This window comes from Bacillus rossius, chromosome 6 (genome assembly GCF_032445375.1).
Source record: "Bacillus rossius redtenbacheri isolate Brsri chromosome 6, Brsri_v3, whole genome shotgun sequence".
In the NCBI taxonomy this organism is placed as follows: domain Eukaryota; kingdom Metazoa; phylum Arthropoda; class Insecta; order Phasmatodea; family Bacillidae; genus Bacillus; species Bacillus rossius.
In genome coordinates, this window is record NC_086334.1 from 83,698,491 (window position 1) to 83,709,285 (window position 10,795).

A 10,795-nucleotide genomic window follows, 5' to 3' on the forward strand; every position below is an offset into this window, starting at 1 on the left:
CTATTGTCTACTTCATGATATTAACCCACAGCTATGATGCAGATATTTTCGTAGAAAAAAATAGGAAATTTTAAGACTAACATTGTCAAACGCATAAAGTCTGTATGGATCATAATCAACAATGCAACACAGCAAGGATTCCTCAATGGTTCCGGTTTAGGCCGTGGTGGCATACTTTTTTGTTTAAATTACTGCACACTTCCAGACAACCGGAGTGGCTTACAGTGGGCAATGATTTTGTATTTTTACTTTTTAACCATTTTCCATAAAAAAATCCTTTTAAAACTACACTTACATCGGCAAAGGGGCGGTTGTCCAGTAATCGGCGTATCCTTCGTTTCAAGCCCTTTACCGATAGATTAACTTTTTTTCAGAAATATAAATTTAAATATACTACTTTTGAAATATGAATAAAGTAATGCAATTTTCACTAAGCATGGACTTTTCAATCAGTTAGCAATGTACACTTATTTTTTCAAGAATATTTACCCATCAAAGAAGTGTAGTAATTCTAAAAGAACATCTTTGTCTGGCATGAATAAAACGTAGCATTGATTTTTAGGGTGGTTTTGCATAAAAGATACATAGATAAATATGTAAATAATACACCATGGTTACAAATTTAATGTAACGAATATTGAAGAAAGATTATATTTCACACAATATGCATATATTACACATACAGAAATATTGTTCTCGTACCTCTGAAAACACCAGAAAAAAGAGCGTAATCAGTAAAGCACAAGCTAAAAACAATGGCATAATTTTTGTTTTACTACAAAGTAGATTAAATTTAATCACATTGCTGTGCTTTATCCTCAATTAATTATAAACCTATTATCCTATTTTTACTTTGGTATTATTCAGTTATAAATTTGATGATTCTTTATGCGATGAAAATTAATTATAATATTATAACAGTATATTTTTTTTTACTTTTTAAGGTAACTTTTGAAAGAAGTAAAAAACTTCCAAACTATGAAATGCTTTTTTTCTTTTTTATGCTTTGAAATTCTAATCAATATTGAACAAGACCTACATTATGTAGCTGTAGGTCACTTGTTTTACGATTCTTTTGAGCTATAAAGGAACCCAAATGTTACCGGATAAAACAATCAACATTAAGTGTTCTACAAAACGCTAAATACAACTAATGAAACGATGTATAATACCAGAATTGTTTCTGCTTTTGAATTCTATCCTAAATTATTACTTATCACACGTACGTTTTTCTTCTAATTTTTATTTGACTGCTTGCATATATCTCTAGTGAAAACTATGCCGATAGTTGTTTTTTTTTAAACCAGTTAAATTGATAATTTGACATAATAAAGTTAACAAGTAAATATAATAACTGTTGCCACTGTATAATTTTAAGCTGTGTTCTCAAATTATACAAACATATTTTGTCTCGTTTTTGACACTGAAGGGCAGGCACATAAACTCCGTTATTACTTCATCATGGCAAATAATAATTGAGAACACATTAAAAATAATAAACGTTACATTAGATAGTTAATAATGTTAGTTTTTATCTCAAGTTTGAAGTACATTTGAAATCACTTAAAATTTAACAATCCAAATGTTAAATAATTTTTTTTTAAATATTGTAGTTATTGCAAATGAAAGCTAAAACATTGTAAACATAGAGAAGTATAAAAATAAAAACAAATACAGTAGACTCCCAACTATCCGGGGCAATGACTGGCCAGGGGCCCACGGATAATCCAAAAACACGGTTAAAGCGATGACGGGGGGAAAATGAATGAATTAAATTTTTTTAATCCCGACTGTCGATACAAACACTTTAACACCCGCCTCTCATAGTAACGTCCAAATTCGTTTCAGGAAAACATTGCACTAATAATAAAACAGCTATTAAACAACGCATATTTATATTACAAAAAAAATATTGAATAGATTAAATTTAAATTAAAAAATCACGAAACGCATTGTTTACATAATATGGCTAGGCCTAAGTAGGTGCTAAAACATTTCTGTTACAAAATAATAATGCTTTTAATATACAAGATATATTTGATTTCTAATAGGATTTAAAAATAACATAAAACCTTAGTGTGTTGTATTATAACACAAAATTATTTAATCTGTTAACGTAATTCCCGACTCTGTTGTTTACAATTTGCGTTACTGCCTTGATAAGCCACTAGCGCAGCCTGTTATGCCTGAGTTAAACTAACCCTGAAAGCTTTTGGTTTTTCTCACCAGAGCTGCTACTTTGAGGTGCGGGTGTATATTATGTACATCATACGTACGTACATTATATACATCGTACGTACGTACATTATATACACTTACCCGAACATGTACATCAATGCAGCATTTTCTAGCTTGATTCACAACAAACATTATTTTAATACATACGTAATAGGTACTAAAGTGTTCACATAATTTACAAAAGAACAAAAACAAATGCAATGCATACAACAAAAACATTGTATTTTACTGTTACCACCATAGTTACACCGCAGTAAAAAAGTCTTTAAATGACGTCTGCTTCTTGGATTCATTTTCTTTCTTATGAATATTGGAAAGAATTTTCCGTAAAACCACTTTGTCCGTAAGGAGGCTATGTTCGTCCGTGTCCAGGTAGTCGAGAAGTCCTTCGGCATAACTGCGCGCGAGGGTGTGCTACACTTTTACAGGCTGTTCACCTCCACTCTCGCTTCCAGTTTCTTCCCCTTTGATTTTCTGAACGATGTCATCATCAGTTAGTGCAGCAAAACCAGGCTGGTTTGCATCACATTCAAACCATTCTACAATGTCTTGCTCACGTACTTGCTCGCCGCCTGATACATCATTAGCAAGTTGCGCTAAATGTGCAGCTGGAATTACCATTTCGTCATTAGCGAAACCTAAGAAATCATCTTCATTAACGGGAATAATTTTTCTCCACGGTTTTACTAGAGTTTATGGTTTTACTCGATCCCATGCTGCAGCAATTTCGTAAATAGCATCCAGAACACTGTAGTTTTTCCAAAATGATTTTAAATCATTTCCTTCATCAATGCATTTCTGGAGCAATCTGGAACGATAAATTCGTTTCAAGGTAGAAATCACACCTTGATCCATTGGCTGGATTAGTGCGGTGACATTTGTTGGCAAATATTCGACGAATATTTCACCATTATCTGATTTCAGTATGGCTGCATTCGGGTGAGAGGGGGCCGTATCTAGCACAAGCACCGCTCTTTCTGGCAACCCTTTGCTTCTCAGAAATTCACTGACCGCTGGTACAAATGTTTTATCAAACCACTCCTTAAATATGACTATCCATCCATGCTCCCTTGTGGTTGAAATACTTTACTGGCAAGTTATTCAAGTCATTCAAGTCAGCTCTTGCACCTGTGAAAGATCGAGGCTTTTTTGCCTTTCCTATGACAGTTAATTTTAGCTTGTGTGTTCCAGACGCATTTGCGCAACACATAACTGTCAATCTTTCTTTACTAGCCTATGGCCTGGTGCTCTCTTTTCACTCTCAGATGCTAGTGTTCTTGTAGGTAGACATTTCCAGTATAGCCCGGTTTCATCGGCATTGTAAATTTGATCTGGAGTTGAATTTTCTCTTTCAATTACTTCCTGAAACTCACCGCGAAATGCATGTGCAGCTGTTTGATACCCACTTAACTTTTCACCTTGATTACTAATTTTGCGAATTCCATGACGATTTTTGAATCTCGTTAGCCATCCCGAAGATGCATCAAAATTCCCTTCCAGACCCAGATTTTCATAAAAGAACTTTGCTTGTGTACTGCAAATTATGCCAGACACCGGGATCCCTTGAGCCCGTTGTTGATTAAACCATTCTACCATGGCCTTATCCAGATCTTGATATGTGGATTGTTCCATGGTTTTGTGTTTCTCCAAACCACTTGTACACTCTTATGTGGATGCAAAATTTAACAGTTCATCCTTTTTCTTTCGTATGTCTCGCACAGTTTGTTCCCCAATGCTATTCTTGGGACAGCTGTTTTGTACTTCTTCCTTTTTCTAGCTGATCAATAATTTTTAATTTTTTTTAATGTTGAGTACCACTCGTTTGCGTTTATTAGACATTACTGTCAAAATATTACTACAGGAAACAATACCACACAAAGCAACTGCGCGAGCCAGTATCAGTCGCGTGAGTCACGCAGCAGCGGCGCCAACCTGAGCCCGGCTCACAAGGTCGCGTGGAACACAAGCGCGCACGGTTAACTGGGGTGCGTTTGTGATTGCTCCTGCTGTTTTGAAGTTCATGACGCATATTAATACTTACCAACTATGCATGTACCGTGTTTGGCAGCATTATTCGTCGAGAATCGCAGCATTAAATGCTCAGTCACATCAATAGATTACAAATATAAAAAAAAGTCAAAAAATTATTTTGGTTTTTATGGTTTATGCAAGTGAATTATGGCACGGTTAATCCGCACCCGGATAATCGGGAGTCTACTGTAGTTCTATGACAAATATTGTCAGTGTCCAGTTTTTTTTTTTAAATTTACGTATGACACTTCCCATTGTCAAAACACGGAGTTCAGAAACTGGTTGTACATTTTTATCGCATCAGAATCCCCGTGTAGATTAATACAATTATTATTACTAACCATAAAAATTAACACAAATGATTCCACAAATTTCAGGTTACTCTATATACTTATACTGCTCAATGAAATTAATTTGAACCTCCGTGATGTTTTATACTTTATGTCATTTTTGTTTAAACAATGAATTCAAAAGCTACACACAAAAAACCAATATGTAAATTTTTCATTAAAAAATATTATACTATTTCAAATATAACAATGAATTGATTGCAGTATAAATAATAAAAAAAACATTATCAAATGTTCCTGGTCAAATGTTCACTTGTAACAAAAAACGGATAACTCATTTGCAGTCAAAATTATATACTCTTCTGTTAAGTCAGTTGGAATACTACATGAATAATTCAAAGTATTTTACCCTCATACAACTTTTGTCACTAAAATCTGAACAAATTATATTTTTCGATAAATTTATGTTAGTCACATGAGAGTCTATAAACATTTTTTTCTTACATTTAAAAAGCATTACTGAAATATACCGTACCAAGTGTTAGAGTCGTTTGAAATTATTGTACACACAGTATTTTATATCCTTCCACTATCTATTTACAACAAGTGTGGAATGAGTTTTCAAAAAATCCTCAGCTTCCTTCTTCCCGGGAACTTTTATAATTGTATAAAACCCTTGAAAAATGTTTTCTCTGCAAACAATTCTTCTTGCGACCAATTTCTTTTTTTTATTATTTTGCGAACTTTTTTCGAGTCCTTAGAATTGTTTTGTGCTGAAAAAGTGGGTTTATTTTGTGTTGATGAAGTGTCTTGTCCTGCATCTTCCTGAACCAAAACTGGGTCATCTTCTATTTCATCTTCATAGTCGATTTCACCGCTGACATCAATTGTATCCACATTTTGGTTCTTCATTTGGGATTCGTTTCCCCTTTCCATATTAATAAGTAATTTGCCAATTTTGCAAGTTGCATGGTGTCTTCAGATAGCCTGTAATACTGGCGATGAACCATGATATCATGACCCATGAACTTTGCTACCGAATAAAGCTCTTGATCTCTTAGATTTAGCAACTGTGTTAGAGTTACAACATGCTTTCTCCATCTGGTAGATGTGATGTTTGTAGGTGAAGAGGCTCCACATAGTCGTGTGAACTTATGCAACAGTGTGTCGGCTCTAAAGTGTCCTTCTTTGTGGCTCAGTGCGGGAAATAAATAAATGTTGTCAACAGAAATACCGAAATGTTTACGCTTCTCCACTAGAAGTCTGATGGTCGACTGAAGATCCTCTGTCAAGATCACTGGCACTTTCCTTCCTTTTTTCCCACGAATTTCAATCCTTTTCAATCCTTTACAATCCTTTACTAACACCTTTTCAGTTTCAGACAAAGCGGCAAAAACATCTGAGCTCGGTTCAATATTCGGTGCACTTTTGTAGTCATTGACACGCATGTACTGCATTTCCCCGACTCGCCGTCTATTGAGAATTAGAGTTCTGCTAATGCTACCTCACTAAGCTCCTGAAAACATTTTTCTGATGGTTGATTTATCAAAGATGATGTCAAATCTTTGTCTCTTTTGAAAAGATGGTTGTTTAGGAGTCTTATATCTTCAGCTAGAGGAAGTTGTTTAGAAACATTCAATTTTCTTTAATAGAGTGTCCTATGAGCCTTTGTTGAAATTTCGTTTCCCCACCGAATTTCCATGAGTTCAATGAAAGTCGATAACTCCGGCACATTTGCCCTTAAAATATCATCTTCCATGGAAACCCCTTTCATTACCATGGCACATTTCTGCAATGAAATTCCAATTTTTATAGCCCAGGAAGGAGTATGGAATGTATTTCTTTCAGCATTGAATCCTGCAACTCTTCTTACAGATTCTTTAATTGTTTTTTATTTTGATGTTTTCAAGAGATTTTTCAACTGATGCACATCTTTATCTATTGTCTTAGCATGGTGCACCAATCTTCCCAACTCTCGTAGCCTGTTTACTATTACCTTGTTGTTTCTCTTTTCATGACACAGCTTTTCGTACAAGTTTTGTCCAAACATTATAATAGCCTCATCGTGGGCAATGCATTGAAATATATTATCAGCATTCATTTGTGTAAGAATGTTGTTTTTAAATGCTTCACTGCTTCACTGGTCTCGAAACTTGCAGGTAAAAGAAGGGAACTCTGAGCCCGAACAGTTCGGTTTCGCCCTGGAACAATTAATCTTTTGTGCTTTTTTGCGGTTGTAATGACGCGAAAGCTGCTTTCGAGTGTAAAATGCAAAACAAACTTGACAGGGTAGATACATACTTGGTAAAGCAGGCGCAGTTGGTCTTTTTTAGGGATAATTTTACTTTCCCCTTTCTTAAGTGAGTTTATGTTTTGCTGATATTGGCCTCGATTTCTCAGCTCTTCTATTTTATTTTTCCGCTTGTTTCCCGATTTCGGCATTGCTAAAAACGCAGCAACTTCAATTTCATTAGGACGAACTGTTTCCGAATGTCGAGGCAGTTTGGAATACTGTTTATGACAAAAACAGCATTGATATTTTTTATCCCACATTCTTTTAGCTTTGTTCGAGATGTTTTTTTTTTGCAAAGTCACCTTCTGTTTTAAATCTTAGGGCCCCTGTATTTTTTGAGTTTGATAAACTGCTTTCTTGTTCTGCTGGTCTAAAAATAGTTCTGGTCCTGAAACTGTAGGTAACAAACTTTGAGATTGATGGCTACTATCTTCACTCTCAGGGACATTGTTTTGTGGCTGAAGAACTGCGTTAGTTTGTTCTGTTGTATCTATAGATACAACTAGGCTCCGAAGGAATTCCTGTGTCCATTTCAATTTCAAAACTTGAGCCTGAAAATGTTTTCGGGGAAATGGTTTCATTGCTTATTTCTTCTGTGTTTAAACGTAAGTTTTCAGTAGTGACTGGGATTTCTAATCGGAAATCCTGATGACTTGAAAATTGTTCATTCTCTAAAACTGTCGACAATGTTTCTCCGACACTCTCACTCTCACTCTCTCTCACTCTCACTCTCTCTCACTCTCACTCTCTCTCACTCTCTCTCACTCTCTCTCACTCTCTCTCACTCTCACTCTCTCTCACTCTCACTCTCTCTCACTCTCACTCTCTCTCACTCTCACTCTCTCTCACTCTCACTCTCTCTCACTCTCACTCTCTCTCACTCTCACTCTCTCTCACTCTCACTCTCACTCTCTCTCACTCTCACTCTCACTCTCTCTCACTCTCACTCTCACTCTCTCTCACTCTCACTCTCTCTCACTCTCACTCTCTCTCACTCTCACTCTCTCTCACTCTCACTCTCACTCTCACTCTCACTCTCACTCTCACTCTCACTCACTCTCACTCTCACTCACTCTCACTCTCACTCTCACTCTCACTCACTCTCACTCTCACTCTCACTCTCACTCTCTCTCACTCTCACTCTCACTCTCACTCTCTCTCACTCTCACTCTCACTCTCACTCACACTCTCACTCACTCTCACTCTCACTCTCACTCTCACTCACTCTCACTCACTCTCACTCACTCTCACTCTCACTCTCTTGAAAATCATATGTGTCATATGGATGGAGAACTGCAAACATTTTTTCTTTTGTTGTGAAGGTTATAACATCACAAGACTGTGAAGAATTTTCTGTGTCCACGCCTGGGGATACAGATTTTGGCAAATCCTTTGTAGAGAATGCATTCATGCTTTGGATTGCATGGATGTAATCGTCATAAGAAAGTTTAGTGAAACACTGCTTTCGGCATCTGAAACAATCAATTTTAACACACAATTAAGTCTGCTATCAAAACTTAAAAGTTTCATGTTTTCGAACAATTATCCTCGTGTGGTGTACGGGTTCGAATATCACCACAGCCGACCCGTGCTTGTCGTACGAGGCGACTTAATCAGGATGCGTTCGGGACCTACAATGTATTCGGACCTCGCCCAAGATGTACGACTTGTCCCTGGTTTGGCCCGGTGCACATGCTAATGTGCTACTGGGCCAGTGATTCACAGTGAATAGCGGTGAAGGGTAGCTGCTCCTATGTACAGCTTAGGCCTGTGGGAGGTTGGTCCCCCTCCCAATGGCACAAACCGTGGGGTATTCCAACTGCTGGCTTCTTTTCTCTTACCCTCCGAGCAGCAGGCTGACGCCAACAGTCCTATTAGGGGGGACTCTCACAATGGCTTCTAAAAGCACTCAGGGTGGCACCCTAAACAGCCACAACTAAAGATTACGCAAAGCCGACACAAGCGATTCTTCGGACAGCGACACAGGCAAATCCACCTCGACCGCTGTAAAGCTACCCACCCCTCGTTTTTTGGTTATCCAGGGTCTCGAGGGGCACACCTTTCAAAAGGTGTCCCCCTTTGAACTGCAGAGAGTGGTTGATGGTGCAGCTGGTGGTTCCGTCAAAGACTGCAAGAAGATTAATGACCGAAAGGACATCATGTTGGAGACATCAAATGCCGCCCAGACGCGTGGGCTGCTTGCGATGTCAATGTTCAACGGGGCGACCGTCAGGTTCCCCGTTGAGGTCAAGCCCCACGTGTTGCTGAACACGTGCAAGGCCGTCATTTGGTGTCCAGACCTGCTCGATGTACCTGATACAGAACTATTGAACGAATTGACACCCCAGTATGTAGTCCATGTTTGCAGAGTATTTGTTCTGTCTCCTACGGCTACTCTTATCCTTACATTCGGTATCCGGGACCTCCCTCCTACCTTAAAGGTAGGCTACCTGAATGTAAGGGTTAAACAGTTTGTTCCGTCTCCGCTCCGCTGCTATAACTGCCAGAAATACGGTCACTCTTCCGCCCATTGCAAGAACCCTGCGGTTTGCCCGAAGTGCTCTGAACCACAGCATCCTTCTGACTCGCCTCAATGCAGCAAACCACTGAGTTGTGTCAACTGCCATCAAGGACACCCAGTATGGTCTAAGGAATGCCCAGTCTTCCAAGACGAACAGGCTATCCAAAAGCTGCGAGTGGAAGAAAAGATCACTTTTTTCGATGCGCGTAAGAAGTTTCAGTCACTTCGTGGCCCCCGGCCATCAGTGATGTTTAACAAGGTAGTGGCCTCCCGCCCACTGACGAAAGACGCGTTCACGCAGACAGATCCACTGACAGTTTCACCAAAGACTACTCCTCCCCCGAACGCCAGGACAGCAACAGTCAGCACACAGTACGACCTGCCTACTTATCAGGAAAAGCGGACCATCACAATGGCTACAACAGGAGTTTCTCAACCGAAGCGGGTTGGAAACACAAAGGTTTCAACTCCTCCCACTTCAGCCGGTACCAGTGCAGGTGAACGGGAGGCGACCTGCTGCTTGCCATCCCGTCAACCTACCCCTTCGACTGCTGAAGTTGAGACAGCGATGGTATCTGACGACATCCCTTTTGAGGAGACAGACACTGAATCAAATGCATTTAAACCAGTACTCAACAGACATAAGAGGAAAATGAAATCAAATAAGTAACCTCCCACCCCCCTTCAATACGTTTATGACTCTTCTCCAATGGAATTGCAGAGGGTACTTCTGCAACCTCGCTGAACTGCACCTGCTTCTCGCCTCGCGCACACCCTTGCTTACATGCTTGCAGGAGACTCATTTCCGTGCTACTGACTCACCCTCTATTAAAGGGCATACATTCTATCGCGCGGACTACCTGCAGGCTGACCAAGCATGCGGTGGCGTGAGTATCATGCACGGGACACCACATTTCATGAAGCAATTCCTCTCCGTTCTCCAATTCAGGCAGTGGCGGTTCGCAGCTACCTCGGCATCTTGATCACGGTGTGCTGCGTGTACATTCCCCCCACCCAAAGCTTACGGCGTGCCTAATTTGAAGATCTTCTCTCGCAGCTACCACCACCGTTCATTGTTGTTGGTGATTTCAACGCACACAATGAGCTGTGGGGCTCCTCGCGTCGGGACAGCAGAGGCCGTGTGATCGAGGAAATCTTGACAGGTGGCAACCTGGGCCTGTTAAACACCGGTTCTGCTACTCATTTTACCTCTCACTCTGGCTCTTCCTCCTGCATTGACTTGTCCTTCTGTAGTCCTGCTTTAATCACCCATTTTGATTGGTCTGTTCACAACGACCTCTGTGGAAGTGATCACTACCCAATCTTTCTGGAGACATTGCCGAATCACTCACCACACCTTCCATCTCGATGGGTGATTAAGGAAGCGGACTGGGAAAAATTCCGCGCTAACCTCCATGTGCC